The sequence below is a fragment of the Dipteris shenzhenensis genome, chromosome 9 (genome assembly GCF_047967505.1).
Source record: "Dipteris shenzhenensis isolate YYH24624 ecotype China chromosome 9, Dip_SZ_1.0, whole genome shotgun sequence".
NCBI lineage: Eukaryota > Viridiplantae > Streptophyta > Polypodiopsida > Gleicheniales > Dipteridaceae > Dipteris > Dipteris shenzhenensis.
Genome location: NC_141604.1, coordinates 21,077,329 through 21,096,616, shown reverse-complemented (window position 1 = coordinate 21,096,616; position 19,288 = coordinate 21,077,329). Strand labels below are relative to the sequence as shown.

The window sequence follows — 19,288 nt, the reverse complement described above, 5'->3', positions numbered from 1 at the left end:
TTCAATGTTACATCCAATGGTACTCATAAAAAATATAATAATTTTTATGCTCGCTTCATTATTGAGTGGGTGGCCATATGTCCCCAAAGTATATATCATTCTTATAATTTTCAAATTGTGGTGTCTTCCTTTCTCTTTAAGAACTCCTTGGAGGAGGATACTTTTGGAATGCATTCTGGTCTATCTTATCAACTGTGTATATCTTATGCTATTTGCATCATCATGTAACTAATTAATTATAATAATATAGTCCCACATTCCAAAAGAGTTATCAAGAGAATCATAAGTGAAAAAAATTGTTGGCCAGCATCTCGATGACTGTTTTGTGAACCTGTTGTGGGTCTTTGACCCTAGGCTCTTTGAAAGAATTCTATTTCTTTTTTTACCCTCCTGGTGTAGCGGGAGATACACTATCCTCACTCTCTCTCTTGCTAAATACTAACTGCAACTGCAAGATGATGCACTCAATACACAAAGTGATGCTGTGGATATGAGTGAGAGAATCAGAGGGGAAAAATATAGTGGACCTAGGAAGCGAAGATAGATGCAACTGAATAATGAATGCCCAAAGGGCTGAATACAACTGTATGAAGAGGCTGAAACCCTCACTGCAAAACTGGAAGACTAGACTACCTAAAGGATGTGAATCCTCACTAGATCAGCTACCCTGCTGGTCTGCTGCGGGAAGGCTTGGGCTCTGCTGCTTTGAAGGCTTGAAAGCCTAAGGAGTGGATGATGGCGCCGGTCTTGAACCCCTTGAATGACTGATATCAAAGGTTGAGGTCGAACACCCTTACTCCATTAGATGAACTTGGACCCATGGCCTGGGATTTTGACATCCAAGCCTTGGTACTGATAATTTGGCCGGACTTCGAACTGTTGCCACCATCATGCTCCCAAGATGATGTTTGCTACTTGAGTAGGTGCAACCCTGACTGACCGACTGTGTACCCACCCTAAGATCTTCAGAGTGGCTGAAGCTACTTGCATGTTGCTCTCTATCTACTACCTTGGAAATGCACCATTCAAGGTCATTGGTTCTATTAGCGTAAGAGGCAACTAATCCTTCCGAGCTGCTTTGGTGGAGATGATGTCCTCTGAACTGCCCGAGTCGCTGGCAGGATAAGGACCTTTCAACCTTCGACCTGTCCATATAACTGAAACATATTGGGAAATTGACGAGGCTCCCCCTTCTGCTAAGCTGCAAGCTCCTAGATGTCTACTGAGGTTGTCCATGTCATATGCTGCTCATCAAGCTTCTCAATGACTACTGAGATTGTTGAAGCTGTTGGGGTAAAGGCACATTGCCACCCTTTTATTAAAGATATGACACCTATGACTGTCTTAAGACAGTCATAGGGTGAAAGCCTAATCCTAATAAAACCTATGAGTTTGTGGTGTGGCTCAACACTTCACACCCACACTTTTGTGTCTCCCCCTCTCTCTCTCTGTCTCCTTCGTTCCACTCCCTCATTCTTTCCCTCTCAACTGGTATCAGAGCTCTCCCTCTCCACTCCGCTCTACCCCTCCCTCTATCCCTTCCTCTCCCCTCGGGCAGCGCGCAGGCAGCGCGGGGCAGCTCGCACACGCAGCAGTAGCTAGCTGCTGCTAGCTGCGCAACGCACAGCACAGGCTGCATACAGCCGTCGTACGGTCAGGTACGGACGTCCGTACCGCCGTACGGACACCGTACAGGCGGCCGTATTGTACAGACGCCGCCGTATGATCACTGAGTCAGGGAGGACACTGCGTCAGGGAGGAACAGGTCGATTTTTTTTTTTTGGGATTTGTACCCTACAACAGGTACATCAGGTACCATAGGTACAGCAAGTACAACAGGTACAGCAGGTTTTTTTTTTTTGGGGCAGAAGGAAACAAAGAGAGCACTCTGCTCTTCATTCCCGGTTGTTCAGTTCTCAAAACTGTGTGGTTGAGGTCCTCGTGCTTGAGGTGACTAGTGCCACAGTGTGGTGGTTGCATAGTTATTTTGCTTCGGGAAGGTCAAATGCCTTGATTTTGCAGAGGGCTTTTATGCTTTTGCTGAGTGCAAATCTCAGCTTTTGGGTGACAATATCAAAGGGCTTTTGCCTGGCAGTTTATGTAGTGTATGCCTTGAGGCAGTGTGGAGCCAGAATGCTCACATTGGTCTTGTTTCCGCAGTGTATTCAGTGACATTTCTTGCAAGTCACATTTGTGTACGACACCTTGAAAAATCTCAGTTGAGCCACGCTTGGCCAGGGCGCATCGAGTTTACTCGGTCCCTAACTGTCCATCGTTGACAGTGCTCAAAAGATTTTCTCTTCAGTGTTTGTACGTTGGGATCTGTGTTGTTACTGTGTACACAGGGCGTTTATGCATCACATTGTCAGGTGAAAGTACCAGGAGAGCGCTGTTTTTTGTATGCTACCTCAGTGTTGAGGTGTTTTTCACTTGGTACAGGTGTCAAATCAAGGGGCTTTTGCCCAGATTTTGCTTGTGAGCACTTGAGTTACTGTTTGAGACCTTCAGATGCCTTTTATCCCCTTGGCAGAAGGGTGATTGCTTGGGATTTGTCCCATTCTCTGTTGCAGGTTTAAGACAGGCTGAAGTGTTTGGAGCCTCTTTTCAGTGAACAAAACAGTGTATGACAAGTGGTTTATGCATATAAAATCAGTGCAATACCTCATCTGAGGTGGGAGAAGTGTCCAGGATAGCAGTGTTTTGTGCTTCGTCAGCTGATGATGCACTGATAAAGCACTTGTGGAACAGCTGCAGGATTCTGAAGTTACTGTTTTATGCCTATTTGAGCACGGTACAGTGTGTCAGAAGGTACAGTGACTGGAGGGAAATTTTCTGTTTTGCTGCAGATTTTTTTTAAAACAGTAAAAACAGCACTATTGTGAGTGCTCCTGGCTCTTGATAGAGCAGGTTTTTTCTGAGAAATCAGAATTTTATTTAGTCATTTTTTGATTTACAGGGAGTCAGGTACTTTCCTTATCTGATATGGCATCAGAAGGAAGTGAATCTTCAATTCTGAACATAAAGAAATTGGAAGGGGCACACAATTATGCATTATGGGCAGAACAGTGTTTGAATGTACTTCTGCTAAAGAAGATTTCTAAGCCCATAAGGGTGAAGGGTGTCAAGCCATCTGGGATGTCAGATGATGAGTGGGAGGAGCTTGATTTGTCCGCTAGGGCTGCTATCATGCTTACTCTCAGTGATTCTCTTGTGTTCAATGTTCAGGCTGAAAAGACCTCTTATGGCCTATGGCAGAGGCTAGCAGAGTTGTATGCCCAAAAGAGTTCAGCCAGTAAGGTTTATTGGTTGAAAAAGCTTGTAGACCTTCGCATGAAGGAAGGTACAGCTATGACCTCACACCTGAGTGAGTTCAATGCCATCTTTACACAGCTTATTGCACAGGGATTGAACCTTGATGAGGAGTTCAAGGCTACTTTCTTGTTGTGTACCCTCCCTGAGAGTTGGGACACTTTCAAGACCACCCTGTCTAATTCAAATGTCACTCTTATGTATGCTAATGTGGAGAGCTCTCTCCTTATGGAGGAGATGAGCAGGAAGAATAATGCGGGCAGCAAGTCTTCAAATGCTTTGCAGGTACAGGAAAGAGGCAGGACTCAGCAGAAGGGGAGATCTGCTGGAAAGTCCAAATCCCGCAGTCAGTCCCGTGGCAAAAAGGATATTGAATGCTTTTACTTTGGCAAGAAGGGACATGTGAAGTCTAAGTGCTTCAAGTTTATACGGGATCAGAAAGCCAAGAAGGCTGAGACAAAGGATGCAGGCAGTGGAAGTAAAGGCAAAGGCAAGGCCAAGGCAGATGACTTGGATGCAGTGAATGTTGCAGCAGAAGACAGTGAAAGTGACAGACATGATGTTTTATGCTCTTCTGCTGTAATTGCACATACATTGGTTATTGATGGCCATGACATGCACACCTGGCTCTTGGATTCAGGTGCTTCTTTTCATGTTACTCCTCATAGGGAGTGGTTTACTTCCTACACAGGTACTCATGGAGTTGTTCACCTTGGGAACAACTATGCATGTCAGATTGTAGGGATTGGCAGTATATAGATAGTATTCCCTGAAGGACGCACATTTATGCTTGATGGTGTTCGCCATGTGCCGCAAATCAAGAAAAACCTGATTAGCACTGGCTTGTTGGATGACCGTGGTTACCACACCACATTTGGGGATTCCAAATGGGTGATTACTGATGGCCAGGTTGTAGTGATTGAGGGTTATAAGAGTGATACCTTGTACCCTCTTTATGTTTCCAGTGTAGGTAATCATGTTGTTGCCATAACCGAGCTGCCAAAGGTTTCATTGTGGCATAGCCGGTTGGGACACATGTCCGTTAAAGGAATGCAAGAACTGTCACGTTTGGGTTATCTGCCGTCTCTTTCATTTTCAGATTTGCCTACTTGTGATCATTGCATATTTGGCAAGCATTCTATGACTCCTCATAAGAGGAGAACTCCCCAAAATAGAGCACCGCTTGATCTAGTGCACACTGATTTGTGTGAGATGCCACAGCTATCACTAGGGGGTGCAAAGTATTTCATTACTTTTATTGATGATGCCACACGCAAAGTGTGGGTCTATTTCTTGAAGCATAAAAGCGATGCCTTAGATGCTTTCAAGAAGTTTGTCGCTCAGGTTGAGAATCGGACAGGTCGCAGGCTGAAATGCCTCAGATCCGATAATGGGGGTGAGTATGTGTCACATGCTTTTGTACAGTTTTGCAAAGCTAAGGGCATTAAACAGGAACTCACAGCCCCTCATAATGCATCTCAAAATGGTGTGAGTGAGCGGATGAATCGAACTATTCAGGAGAAGGTTCGATGTATGTTGTCTTATGCTGCATTGCCCCATGGCTTTTGGGCAGAAGCCGTGCAAACAGCAGTTCACATAATTAACAGGTCGCCGAACAAGGCTTTGGAGTTGAAAGTGCCAGAGGAGGTGTGGTCTGGCAAGCCACCTTCATATAAGCACTTACGTGTGTTTGGCTGCGAGTGCTTTGCTTATATACGCAAAGAACTGCGCACCAAACTGGAGCCAAAGTCTTCCAGATGCATCTCTATGGGTTATGGTGACGAAGGCGAAATGGGGTACAGGTTATGGGATCCCGTCAAACGGAAGATTATACGCAGCAATGATGTCATTTTTAAAGAGGATAGTGTACACAAAGAACTCGTTCATCCTGTGGAATACAGGAGGGTGGTTTATGATGATGTCGGACAGCAAAGAATGCCCATTAATATGCAGCAGCAGGCTGCTGTAGATAACCCTGTTCAAGAGGGTATACAGGCTGAAATCAGCCAGACAATTTTGCCAATGATGCACCACTGGATATGCCAGCAAATGGGGTTGTAGAACAGCCAAATATGGTGGTACAGCCACCCGTCATGCATGACGAACAGGCCAGCCTAATCCGGAACATTTTGTTACGAGGAGCACCCGTGTACAACGGCCTCCTGACAGGTTTGTTCCAAGAGCCAATAATGTGGCTGATTTTATCATGCTGACAGATTGTGGTGAGCCTTCCAGCTTCAAGGAAGCTATGGGAAGAACTGAGAAAAGGAAGTGGGAGAAAGCCATGCAGTCAGAAATGGACTCCCTACTTCAAAATGATACATGGGACTTGGTGCAGCTACCTGCAGGCAGAAAGGTTTTGCCATGCAAGTGGGTTTACAAAGTCAAAGTGGATTCAAATGCTTTACCGAGGTATAAGGCCAGATTGGTTGCCAATGGATTTAAGCAGGAGAAGGGCATTGACTTTGATGAGATCTTTTCCCCTGTAGTCAAGATGACTACTTTGAGAGCAGTGTTAGCTCTTGTTGCTCATGAGGACATGGATTTATGTCAGATGGATGTGAAGACAGCTTTTCTTCACGGAGATCTCCATGATGAGATCTATATGAGTCAGCCAGAGGGATATGCTGTTAAAGGGAAAGAGCAGCTTGTGTGTAAGCTCAAGAGGAGCTTGTATGGACTCAAGCAGGCGCCAAGAGAATGGTACAAGAAGTTTGATGCCTTCATGCAGTCCCAAGGGTATCATAGGTGTGAGACCGATCACTGCTTGTACACCAAACGGGCAAAGGATGGCAGTTTGATGCTACTCATTCTATATGTAGATGACATGCTGATTGCCAGCAAATCTCAGCAGGAGATTAGTGCTTTGAAGAAGCAACTGCATAAGTCTTTTGACATGAAAGACTTGGGTGATGCAAACCATATTCTTGATATGCGGATTATTCGTGACAGGTCCAAGGGACTTTTGTTTCTGTCACAGAAGGAGTACATTGACAAAGTACTGCAGAGGTTTAAAATGGAGGGGGGGAAGTCTATTAGTACCCCGTTGCCTCCACATTTAAAACTCAGCAGTAAGGACAGCCCCAGATCAGATGATGATAAGGCTGAAATGGCCAAGGTTCCGTATGCATCTGCAGTTGGTTCTTTGATGTATGCCATGGTTGCCACTCGTCCGGATATTGCTTTTGCGGTGGGAGTCATCAGCAGGTATATGGCAAATCCAGGCAAGCGGCACTGGGAAGCAGTGAAAGGTGTCTTGAGGTATCTCAAGGGTACCAAAGACTTGTGCATATGCTATGGTAGGCAGGATGCATTGGTGCATGGTTTTACAGATTCAGACTATGCAGGGAATGGAGATAATCGGAAGTCTACTACCGGTTATATTTTCACATTTGCAGGAGGTGCTATATCATGGGTGTCTCGGTTGCAGAAATGTGTTGCACTGTCAACCACTGAAGCTGAATATGTTGCAGCCACTGAGGCTTGCAAGGAAGCAATATGGCTTACTCGGCTGGTGGGAGATTTGGGCATTATAGGAGATATGCCAGTTTTGCATTGTGATAGTCAGAGTGCTATCATGTTGGCAAAGAATCCGGTCTTTCATCAAAAGACCAAGCACATAGATGTGAAATACCATTTCATCAGGGAGGTACTGGAAGACAAGCGACTTGAGCTTGTGAAGGTGCATACTGATGATAATCCTGCAGATTTGCTCACTAAGAGCTTGCCTACAGAGCGGTTTGCACATTGCCGCCACATCATGGGATTAGGATGAGACCATTCTTATTTTATGGTCTTGTATACAGTAACTGTATATTGCTGTAATTTTTATTCTTTTCTCCCCTTTAGGCACATTGGCCTTTAGGTGGGAGGTTGTTGGGGTAAAGGCACATTGCCACCCTTTTATTAAAGATATGACACCTATGACTGTCTTAAGACAGTCATAGGGTGAAAGCCTAATCCTAATAAAACCTATGAGTTTGTGGTGTGGCTCAACACTTCACACCCACACTTTTGTGTCTCCCCCTCTCTCTCTCTGTCTCCTTCGTTCCACTCCCTCATTCTTTCCCTCTCAGAAGCTATTGCTGAACCACTTGATGTGGCTCTTGTTGTTAGAAGCTTCTGGTAATGTGGGCAATCTTTCTTATCATGGCTCGACACATGACAATGGAAGCATTGGTTCTCCTTGGCATAGAGTGCTTGTGTCGTCGTATCCAAGTACCCGCCATAGCCATTGCTATCCTCTACCATCTAGCTCTTCTTCTACTGCCCATTCCCACCATCACCTGGTGTGGAATCCTGGGACTTCTTACTGTTGACCTGCTTGGATCCTTGATCCTTGTGCATGAGCTCAAAATTTTGAGCAAGTTCGTATGCACACTCATAATCTTGTGGCCTAAAACTTCTGACATACCACTGGATGTCTGTACCTAGCCCATGGAGAAATTTGCTCAGCTTTTGACTATCCTCCAACTGTAACTATATAAACACTTGAGTGAACTTATTGGCATAATGATTCACTGTCTCGGTGTCTTCCTGGAGTAGCTCGTAGAGCTGACTTTGGAGCTTGTCTAGGTACGCGGTGGCAAGAATCGTGATCTGAGGTCTTTCACAAACTCCGTCCAACTGTAAAGAGGTGTCTCCTCGTCTGCATCATAGTGGTCTCTCTGCTACTTGAGCCACTAGGTGACCGTCTCGCCTATGAGGTGCATGGATGCTGGGATGCATAGCTCATTGTCCTTCGTAGGTATCACTCAAAAATAGCTTTCAAACTGATTGAGCCACGAAGTCAACACTAAGGGTTCTTGCTTACCATCGTACCATGTGAAGATGACCTTCCCTAGAAAAGAAGGCTTGGCTGGAGGTGGAAGTCTCTCCTTTTCTCCCCTCGCTGATCGGAGTAGAGAAATGAGAAGTTGCCGATCCTGTTCTTCCTTCTCTTCTCGAGCGGTACATTCTTGAAGCTCCTTGGACTCCTAAGCCTCGCAATCCCTTGGCTTCTCGAGCCTCTTGACCGCATTCTTCTTTTGCTTCCCGAGCCTCCCAATCTCATTCTTCTTTTGTCTCCCGAACTAGCCTTTTGCGCTCTCTGGCGGCCTGCTCATAATCTTCCCGCATCTCCTAAAGCTGGGTCATGTGGGTGAAGACAGCCTCGGACTGTTGTTGCTGCATCTGCATCATAGCCTACAACATGGCAATCATGGTAGACATGGAAGTGTCTGCAGGGTTCTATGGTGGGGGTGGTGGCAGTATTGACCCCCCCAACCCCTCGTGTTGGACTGTTCACTAGTGCTCATTACCTGGATCTTGTCTGGACCATAAAACAATAGATACTGCAAGATGATGCACTCAATACACAAAGTGATATATGACTGTGAGTGAGAGAATCAGAGGGAGAGAATGTAGTCGACCTCTGAAGATACAACTGAATAATGAATACCAAAATGGCTGAATACAACTGTATGATGGGACTGAAACCTTCAATGTAAAACTGGAAGACTAGACTACCTAGAGGAGGTGAATCCTCACTAGATCCCTGAAGAGGCTAAGGCTACCCTCCTGGTCTACCACGGAGAAGCTTGCGCTTTGCTACTCTGAAGGCTTGAAGGCTTGAGGAGTGGATGAAGAATGAGGGCCAAAGGCTGCCCTTTTATAGGATGTTAGGTCAGCCTGGCCGACTTGGTCAACGCCGGCTGTTGACCAAGTCCGCGAAAAAGTCAACGTTGATTTAAAAAAGCCAACGCATTGACTTTTGACCAAAAAGTATAAACTATGTTTTTTGACCTGCGATGACGCGGCATTGACTGTCTGTTGACTTTGTGCTGATTCCTGACTGCACAAGGCATTGCGTGGGAGTTGACCTAGCTGCCTGCGCTGGCACAAGCTAGCATGGCCACGGGCTTGTGGATGCCCGTGACACCTAGATACCACGTATGGGTGTTCCCTTGGGCAATAGACAGCTCTTACTGTGCCCCAAATAACCCAGCTGTCTGTGCATTATCACATGACACCCAATCCAATCCTGCGGCATGCCGCATCCCTTAGTTCCTAATTGAGGCAAAGGTCTCCCAGTGTGGCTTACTCTTTGAGAATGTCTTCTATCCCTCCCCGCTTTCCTCGCCCAAAACATATGCGTACGTATCATCTGTCATGGCTTCTTCGTGCTTTATTTTCACTCTGGTCACCTCGACCACACTGTCATCCTCCTGCACGTGAGCATCAGCATAGATGTTAGACATACAGACATAAGCTGCAGCATCCATTTCGTCCAATTGCACTGCATGTTCGAAGGCCTGTATTCCGAGCTCCACATTACCCCACTTTCGAGAAGCACCCAACAAAGTTTTCCATGCAACAAGATCAGGATGGAAAGGCATCTTCTCCACCATTGCTACTGCCTCATCTAATAGGCCTGCACGGCCCAAGAGATCGACGATGCAATTATGGTGCTCAAGAGTTGGAGTGATGCCAAAGCCTTCACTCATGGCCTCAAAGTATTTCAACCCCTTATCCACTAGACCCGCGTGACTGCATACAGTAAGAACACAAAGGCATGTGACCCCACTTGGTTCAATGCCTTCTCCTCTCATTCTCTCAAGCATATTGAAAAGAACTTCACTTTCTCCTAGCTGGGCATATCCTGTGATTAGTACATTCCATGAGACCACATCTCGAACTGGAAGCCTGTCAAACACTTCCTGTGCTTTTGTAAGCGAGCCAGTTTTGGCATACATATCAACCAAAGTGTTGCCCACAAAAAGATCTGTTTCCAACCCCTTCCTGGCAATCTCATCATATATATTTTGGCCCTTGTCTATGGCTCCTATGCTGCTACACGCTCTCAAGCTGCAAACAAACGTGACAGAATCTGGAGAGACACCTTCACGTTTCATCTGTTCAAAACAATTCAGTGCTTTCTCACAAAGCTCCTGTTCGGCATATCCTGCAATAAGCGAATTCCATGAGACCACATCCCGAACTGGAAGCCTGTTGAATGCTTCCTGTGCTTTTGCAAGTGAACCACATTTGGCATACATATCGATTACAGTATTGCCAACAAAATGATCCCTTTCCAACCCCTTCCTGATGATCTCAGCATGTATTTCACAGCCTTTGTCTATGGCTCCTATGATGCCACACACTTTCAGAGTGCAAACAAAAGTGATAGCATTTGGAGAAACACCCTCTACGTGCATCTGTTCAAAACAGTCCAGCACTTCACCACCATACCCATGTTCAACATATCCTGCCATTATTGCATTCCAAGAGACCACATCTCGATCTGGAAGATTTGCGAACGCTTCCCAAGCTTTTGATAGCAAGCCACATTTGGCATACATATCAATCACAGTGTTGCCAACAAAAGAATCTCTTTCCAACCCCTTTCTGGCAACTTCAATATGTATTTCTTGGCCCTTGTCTATGGCTCCTATGCTGCCACACGCTTTCAAGCTACAAACAAACGTGGCAGCATCTGGAAACACCCCGTCCAATTGCATCTGTCTGAAGCAGTTCAGTGCTTCTTCACCAAGCCCATTTTCTGCATATCCTGCAATGAGTGCATTCCACAAGACCACATCTCGAACTGGAAGTCTGTCGAAAACTTCCTGTGCTTTTGTGAGCAAACCACACTTGGCATACATGTCAGTCAAAGTGCTGCCAACAAAAAGATTTCTTTCCAACCCCTTTCTAGCAATCTCAGCGTGTACTTCTTGGCCTTCGTCTATGGTTCCTATGCTGCCACACCCTTTCAGGCAACAAACGAATGTGGCAGCATTTGGAGGAACACCTTCCAATTGCATCTGTTTGAAATTGTTTAGTGCTTCTTCACCAAGCCCAAGTTCAGCGTATCCTGCAATTAGAGTATTCCATGAAACCACATTTCGAACCATAAGATTGTCAAATGCCTCTTGTGCTTTTGCAAGCGAGCCGCATTCAGCATACATATCAACCAAAGAGTTGCCAACAAAAAGATCTATTTCCAACCCCTTCCTGACAATCTCTGCATGTATTCCTTGGCCCTTGTCAATGGCTCCTATGCTGCCACATGCTTTCAAGCTGCAAACAAACGTGACAGCATCTGAAGTGATACCTTCCAGTTGCATCTGTTCAAAACAAAACAGTGCCTCATAACCAAGCCCGTTTTCAGCATATGCTGCAATCAATGCATTCCATGAGACCACGTTTCGACCTGGAAGCTTGTCAAAAGCTTCTTGTGCTTTTGCAAGCCAGCCACATTTGGCATACATATCAACCAAAGTATTGCCAACAAACAGAGCTGTTTCCAACCCCTTTGTAGCAATCTCAGCATGAATTTCTTGGCCCTTGTCTATAGCTCTGACACTGCCACATGCTTTCAAGCTGCAAACAAGTGTGACAGCATCTGGAGAGACACCCTCTAGCTGCATCTGCTCAAAACAGTTCAGAGCCTCCTCACCAAGCCCGTGTTCGGCATATCCGGCGATCAGCGCATTCCATGAGACCACATCTCGAACCGGAAGCCCATCAAACACTGCCCATGCTTGTGCAAGCAAGCCACATTTGGCATAGAGATCAACCAAGGTGTTTCCAACAAAAGTATCTCTTTCCAACCCCTTTCTGGCAATCTCAGCATGTATTTCTTGGCCTCTTTCCACATTTTTCAGCCTAGCACAGGCCTTCAATAGGGCCACAAACGTGTACTTGCTAGGATGTACAAAATCCTCTTGCATTTTTTGGTACAGCTTAAGGGCATGCTGTGATTTGCCGCATTCAATAAAACCAGCGATAACAGAAGTCCAAGAATAAACATTCCGATCAACCAACCTATCGAATACCTGCCGAGCATCATACATGCTTCCACATTCCACAAACATTGGAACAAGATAGTTCCCAAGAGATTTATGAGCCTGCAACCCACTTTTGCACAGGTAGACATGCAAACGCTTGCCATACGTTAGAACTTTACTTTCCCTGCACTTCTGCAAGATGCAGATGAAGTCCTCAACCGAAGGCAGCTGGGGTATCCGATCCAAAGAAATGAGTGCCTCCTCTAAGCTCAGCATCTCCTTGTGCTTTAAATGCATTGACATGTACTACAGACATAAATCTGGCCTTACAATTGCTGTCACACTCGATCATGCCACGGTCTTCAGAGATTGACCGGGCCTGATCAATGGACGCTCTGGTTGTCTCAGACATGTCTTTAACCCAGCACAAATTGTACCAGCAGTTTATCCAAATGACTCCTAGGAGATATTATGCTTGAAATCTGGAGACCTTCGATATTTCTGTTAAAACTCATGACAGACCGTCATGCTAGCCAATCCACAGCTTTACTTGTTCAATTTATTTTTGTTCAGACTTATTATACTCACTTTGTTATTCTGTTCTTCCACCACTTTGTGAAGTACTCGATAAGCGCTCTGTCCCTGACCGCAGTACTTCCAAAGGTTCGCACTCAAAATACTGCAGGACAGAGCTCAAGCGCTTTCTTGCATTTTTATTGAGGACAGGCTGGATGGAAAGCCGCGGGAACACAGCCGGAATTGGAATTTTCATTAGAAAGAATGGCAAATTTTGAGACTCTTATATGAACCATATAATCCTTTAGTTTTGTAGTTTTTTTTTGGCGAGCGAAAGGTAGAAATTTTTATTAGGAAAAAGTAAATACAAAGTAATTTTTGAGAGAGCTATTATCTCAAGCTATTGGCAGCAAATGTTCTAGGATTTCAGGGCAAGCAATTGCACGTGGCAGGACTCTCTTTAAATATCTCGTTCAACTGTTTTGGGTTATAATAATCCTTTAGTTGGAGAGGAACTACATTCCATGGAAGCGATCAACCACCTGATAGGGTTGCGTGGTTACCACGGCAACGGCCCTCGTCCGAGTCCCAGTAATGCGCTATATAGAGCACCCCTTGGTAGTGCCCACGAGTGGGTGAGTGGGTGCATGTTTTTAAAACCCATCTGAAAATCCCATAAACTATGCCAACTAGCTAACTTGGCATCGAAGAATGACTCTAGGGACTCCTTATACAAGGATCTATGCAAACCTCGAGCACGGAGAGGTGGGTTATGCCCCTTTTTCTCTTTTTCTTTATATTTTTTCCCAACACCTTCAAGGTATCTCTCCTCACAATCATTCATACATACACACCCATCACTTATGACACCGTTAGGGTGGTATCCCCCTTCGTATAATCGCCAATTAACTAAGCACTTTATCTGGACTTTCAATAACGCTTGGCACGACACCTTGCACAACATGTTAGTTGTGCGTCATCCTTTGAGAGCTTAATGGCTGTGTTTGAAGGCATAACGAGATTGGAAGTTTTCAAGTGATTAGCAAAAATTGAGGCGTCCAAGATGAAGCCCTGCACAATTGTTAATGAAGACCTGCACAATTGTTAATGAAGACCTATCGTATGGACATGGTGGCCTATAAGTGTCCACTTAACTGGCAACACACGTCAAGTGTCCATTGAGACTTGAACCCATGACCTCCCAAAGACTTTATTCTTTTGGGCTACAAGCTCAAATACGAGTTATAGATTGCCTCCTTTAGTCGTTACTCTAATGGTGAGCTTGCTCCTGTAATTGAAGCAACTAGCCCTAGGTGTGGCATTTGTCTTATCTAGCCTTATTGCATGGCAACACCATGTTTATTCATATGTTCTGCAACTGGATTCTATTCTGGAGTATGAGGAGACGTGAGCTCCCTCTTCATCCCACGTGTATCACAAAAATGCTGAAAGTCATGAGAGATATACTCTCCACCATTATCAGTTCGTAGCCATTTAAGCATTCTACCTGACTGATTTTCAACCAAAGCCAGCCATTTCTGAAATATCGGGAACACATTGCTCTTCCAAGCTATAGCATAAGCCTATACTTTCCTGGTTGTATCATCAATGAATGTCACATAGTATTCAACCCCGCCTAATGACCGTGTAGGCATGGGACCAGATACGTCTAAATGCACCAAATCAAGCCTTTCAAGCTCTTTCTTTCCCCTTCTTTTTTGGGCTGATTTAGTCTCCTTTCCATAAAGACAGTGCTCACAAAATTCAAAATAAAAAAAACTCAAATGGGGTAAATAACCCAAATAGTATAAGAGTTTCATTCCATTTTGGCTCATGTGTCCCAACTTGCAATGCCACAAAGAAATACTTGGCTGCTCGGTTATTGCAACAACATGATCAGACACCCCTGATACATGTAAGGGATACAATGTCCCACACTTGGCAACCCTTGCCAAAACCATAGGGCCCTTCTGAATTTTCCAACTCTAAAAGCTAAAAGTGGTATGAAAACCAGCATCATCTAGCTGACCCGCTGAAATGAGACTCTTGGTCAGCTTAGGCACATGTCTCACATTTCTCAAAACAAATGCAAACCCATTTGCAAAAGAAAACTTTATGTCACCTGCTCCCACTATGTCACATGCATAGTTATTTCCAAGATGCACACAACGTATCTTTCCACTGTCATAAGTGGAGAACCAAAGTGGAGAACCATTCCCTATGGGGAGTAACATGGAATGAAGCACCAGAATCCAAAATCCAATCCTAGGATTATGCATTATCTAAAGTGGTAAGCAAGTCTGCAGGTATACTACTCATGAAGAGAATGTCATTGTCACTATTATCAGTGACTGCATTAATTTCTTCAATCTTCATTTTTCCCTTGTCCTCCCTTGGACTCTCTTCCTTCTTATTTGCACCCCAATTTGCATTCTTTTTCTTATCCTTTTTCTCTCTTTTCAACATGTAGCAATCCTTTTTCATGTGGCCCTTCTTGCCACAATGGTAACACTCAATGTTTCGTGCCCTCGATTTGCTACATGAATTCCCTCTTTCTTGGGACTTTCCCTTGAATTGTGATTTTCCCCTTTGCACATTTAAGGCTGCATCCTACTTGTTGCCATCCATAGACTTCCGTCTAATCTCCTCGGCCAACAAGCTACCCACAACATCATCAAACTTTAGGACTCCACCAAGTGCAAAGTTACTGACAGCTGTACCGAAGATATCCCATGAGGATTACAATTAACACAAGAGGAATATTGCCTTAGTCTCCACATCAAAATTCAACTTCTGAGCTTGAAGTTGGCTGAATATAATATTGAATTCATTCAAGTGAGAAGCAATGGAGACCCCTTCCTTCATTTGTAGCTCAAACAACCTCTTCATGAGGTAAACTTTATCAGAGGTGGTTTCCTTCTGATAAGTGGCACATAATTTCTTCGATGAATCTTTCGTAGTCTACTCATTTACTACTGTGAAATAGACTGACTATGCAAGATGAAGTCTAACATTAGACTTTGCTAATGTAGCCAACTCATTCCAATCATCCTCAGATATATCTGCAGGCATAGCTCCAATCCTTGCCAAGGGTTTAATCTGCTTCTTTTGAATAAGCACATTTCTTATGTGTCCTTTCCAGAAAGAAAAGTTTGTCCCATCAAATGTTTTAATGCTGAAAAACTCCTTTTCAGACATGGAAGAGGATGCCATGATGCAAATAAAGCAAAATCCCAAATGCTAGTGCCTGCAAGAAAGAATCACACCAAATACGAAGTGCACCCAAATATGTATGCCTTAATGAAGGATAGTGTCACCAAAACTCAAAGCATCATCTGACTCATGTGCATATACTATGCATCCATATGATCAAATATGGCCCAAAAGAAAATGTCATATTGCAATGACAAAACAATGGTAAACACCAATAAGAGCCAAATGCCTCAAGAATAAACATCGTCCATGGGCATAAGCATCAATAATGTCTCATCCAAGAGAGCATAGCACTATGAGTGCATCCACTGCAATATCTCAAAGGTGTCCCTCAGTATAAAATAGCATCTATGTGCTAAAAGTCCATCAATAAAGCATCCCACAAGGCAATCTAGGCCTATTAGTGCATCCAAATCGCTTGTAAAGCATCCATTGCAACCCAATGCAAACCACAAATGAGCACACATGGCTCAAACTGCAACCAGAGTGATCTGCATAAGGTATATCAAAAAAATCACAGCCCCACAATGATGACCGCTAGTGAAAATAGAACCTGAGATGCCTTAAAACATGGGCGTCACTGCATAATTGGACTTAGCAAAACAATCTGCAAATATCTCTCTTCTGCTGGAACTCTAAAATTCCAACCGATGAATGGGAAATGGGGAGTCAACCCTTTCAATTGACGTGTAATCAAGAAATCAAAGGTTTGAAACTTTGAATGGATTTTTGACAGAGAAACAAATGATTCGGCATCTCAGCGAGATGGAACCAAATCTCCATGGAATAGTGCAAGAGTTGACAGGTAGGGGTATTTGGGCCTCTGGAACGTACTGGAACAAATGGTTTTGGAAAATGTGGTCCCAATTAATGGGTCCAACACACGGACAAAAAAAACGTTTTTGCAAACTTATCTATTTATAAACACCACTAGAGTGCAAACGATGAGCAACATAGAATTTTAGGACCTCTTGAGTCCACCAAAACTGACAGATCTACGAATGGTTACTTTAAACTCGAGTTCCAACACATTGGGAGAAAAACATTGAAGTAGAGACAGTGAGTCAAAAATCCAACAAAATAATGCCAAATTCAAGAATAAAGGTGTTTTCAAACTCCTGAAGTGCAATCGACACCAAAAGCAGGCAATGGTTGCCTCTATAGGTCATTCCGGACTCTCAGGAATAGGGGAATCATAAAAAAACGTTTTTTCCCTCCAAAACCACCTGCTTGCAAAAACCACCTGGTTGCTTGCAAAAAACCACTCAGAGAACTTTCCAAAGGTTTCTACAAGGTCTTTGCACACCTGGATGTAGGTAAAGTCACCCAATGGAGCTTCTCCTTCCTCCCGCAGAACTGCAACAACAGACTTCGGGCTCCACGCTCACATCTGGGCCCAGCTAGAACACCTGCGCTCTGATACCAGTTGAGAGATCCCAACAATGAAAGAAAAATGGAATAAGGTGAGAGAGAGGGAGATCCGGAAGAGAGAGCCACACAAGTTTTGGTGGGTGCAAAACACCCTAATCTTCTATGTCATTCATATATATATATGTGTTTGAGTATTGTGCATGACCGGGATTAAGATACAATGGCCTTTAACCCCCACAAGATCATCACCTCAGGATAACAATGGGCTTGGAAAGTTTTTGCTCAGTGGACCATCGAAGGCTCCCAATCGATTGCCCATATGCAATAGGGACCATGTTCAAGAATAAATCAACGACCTATTTTAGTTATAGAACTTTGCTTCAGGCTGGATTATGATCGCGCTTAACCTATGCAGAAAAGCCAATCGCTACTGTGTGAATTGACTAACAAATAGATGCAACAACAATGATTTATAACTACATTCACAAATAGTCGAGTGACACTAGGAACACTTGAGAGTTGGTGATGATCAAAACTACATTTGAGCAGCCACATGGATTTGAATCTCCATTGTAGTCCTATACAAAATTGCCTCTACATTGCCTCCATCGTCGACATACTTATAGATTAAAATGAATGAAATAAGGCAGATCCAAGGCTTTTGGATCTTAACCTCTTTTATTTATTCCATGACAAGTCCAAAGAAGTAAAGACCTAGGAGACCCATGAGGAATTTATGGATTTGGAGAAAGAAATAGATGATCATAATTGTGGAATTCCCTATTCAAAATTCACAAAATTAGAAAATTGGACTCTCAATATTGAAACTCAATTAAAGATTGTTAACGATGCATTAAAAGCTCTAACTTAAGAAGTCCCAAAGTCAATTTTTAACTCCTCCACAATAATTTCAAGCATCTACCTCTCAACTTAGAGGAACCTCAAATGTCTTAGAAGACTTAAAACCATCAATTTATAATAGGGAAACAAAAAGAAAAAATAGTGATGCTATGAATATGTTCTTTACAGAAGAGGCAAGATTTTTGCTATCATACAAATATGCCTCCTGAAAATCAAGTTGCAGAAGCCAGTCTTTCAAAGCAAATAAATGGTGGATGAGCCTTAGATAGTCTAACAAAATACTCAGGGATTGGTAGCTTGAATATGAGCAACCATTCCTAAAGGAAATTTTACTTAAAGATGACCTTGAGAGGGCAAGGGAAGATTGGGATAGTTATAGTATGGGAAAGGCCTTCATTGTGCAAATATATAGATGATTATAGGGAAGCAGTTCTCAAACTAAACTGCATTGATAATTTTTAAAAAATAAGGGGTTTTGTGATAGGCTTTAAAGATGATAACATAGTAGAGGTGAGAAGAAAATCTCCCAAAACCTTTGAAAATTATATCACAAGTATGCCCAGATCTATGACAATTCAACAAGAAGGCCTAAAGCTAGAACAACCTTTGTTTTAAAATTCAATACATTTCTTCATTTAAAAACAAAGGAGCAATTCATAAAGAGAGTTTTCCATGCATAGCCCAAGAGACTCCAAACTCAAAAAGGGAGTTTCCCATGCATAGCCAAGACAATCCAATCTCAAAGGTATCCACTTTAGAGAAAATATGATTATGAAAAATCTAAGTAAGAAAATATTGACTTTAAATGCCTAGGCAAGGACTATCTACGTGGAATTGCCCAAAAAGTCAATGCAATGCTAGTGTCACCACTTTAAGGTACTCAAAAATATACAAAAGCATGAAGGTAGCACCCATATGTTTTGCCTATTCTCAACAATGTGGTAACCTAATTCTAGTCCTCATGATCCAATGAGGATGTATATAAATATCAAGGGTGAAAAAGTAAGAATAATGGTTGATGCTTGTGCCACACATTTAATTTCTTAGAATAATCAATGTTAAGAAATTGAAGTTGCCTGAGAGTCCTACTACCCATAAATATGTAGTCCCTCTTGCAAAGGGCGATGATCAGAAAAATTAGTACCAAGTGTATCCCATGAGTGATAATGCTTGTTCATCATTCTCTTCCCAACTCCACTTGGCTCATTAGGTATATCTTTCTTAATAATTTTCCACAAACTTTTGTGCAT

At 43.5% G+C, this 19,288-nt stretch overlaps 1 pseudogene; it reads right to left on the bottom strand.

The window, feature by feature from the left end:
- Positions 1-9,160: 9,160 nt before the first annotated feature.
- LOC147898356 (pentatricopeptide repeat-containing protein At3g09040, mitochondrial-like) lies at positions 9,161-12,866 on the bottom strand (annotated as a pseudogene).
- Between the last annotated feature and the right edge of the window lie 6,422 nt (positions 12,867-19,288).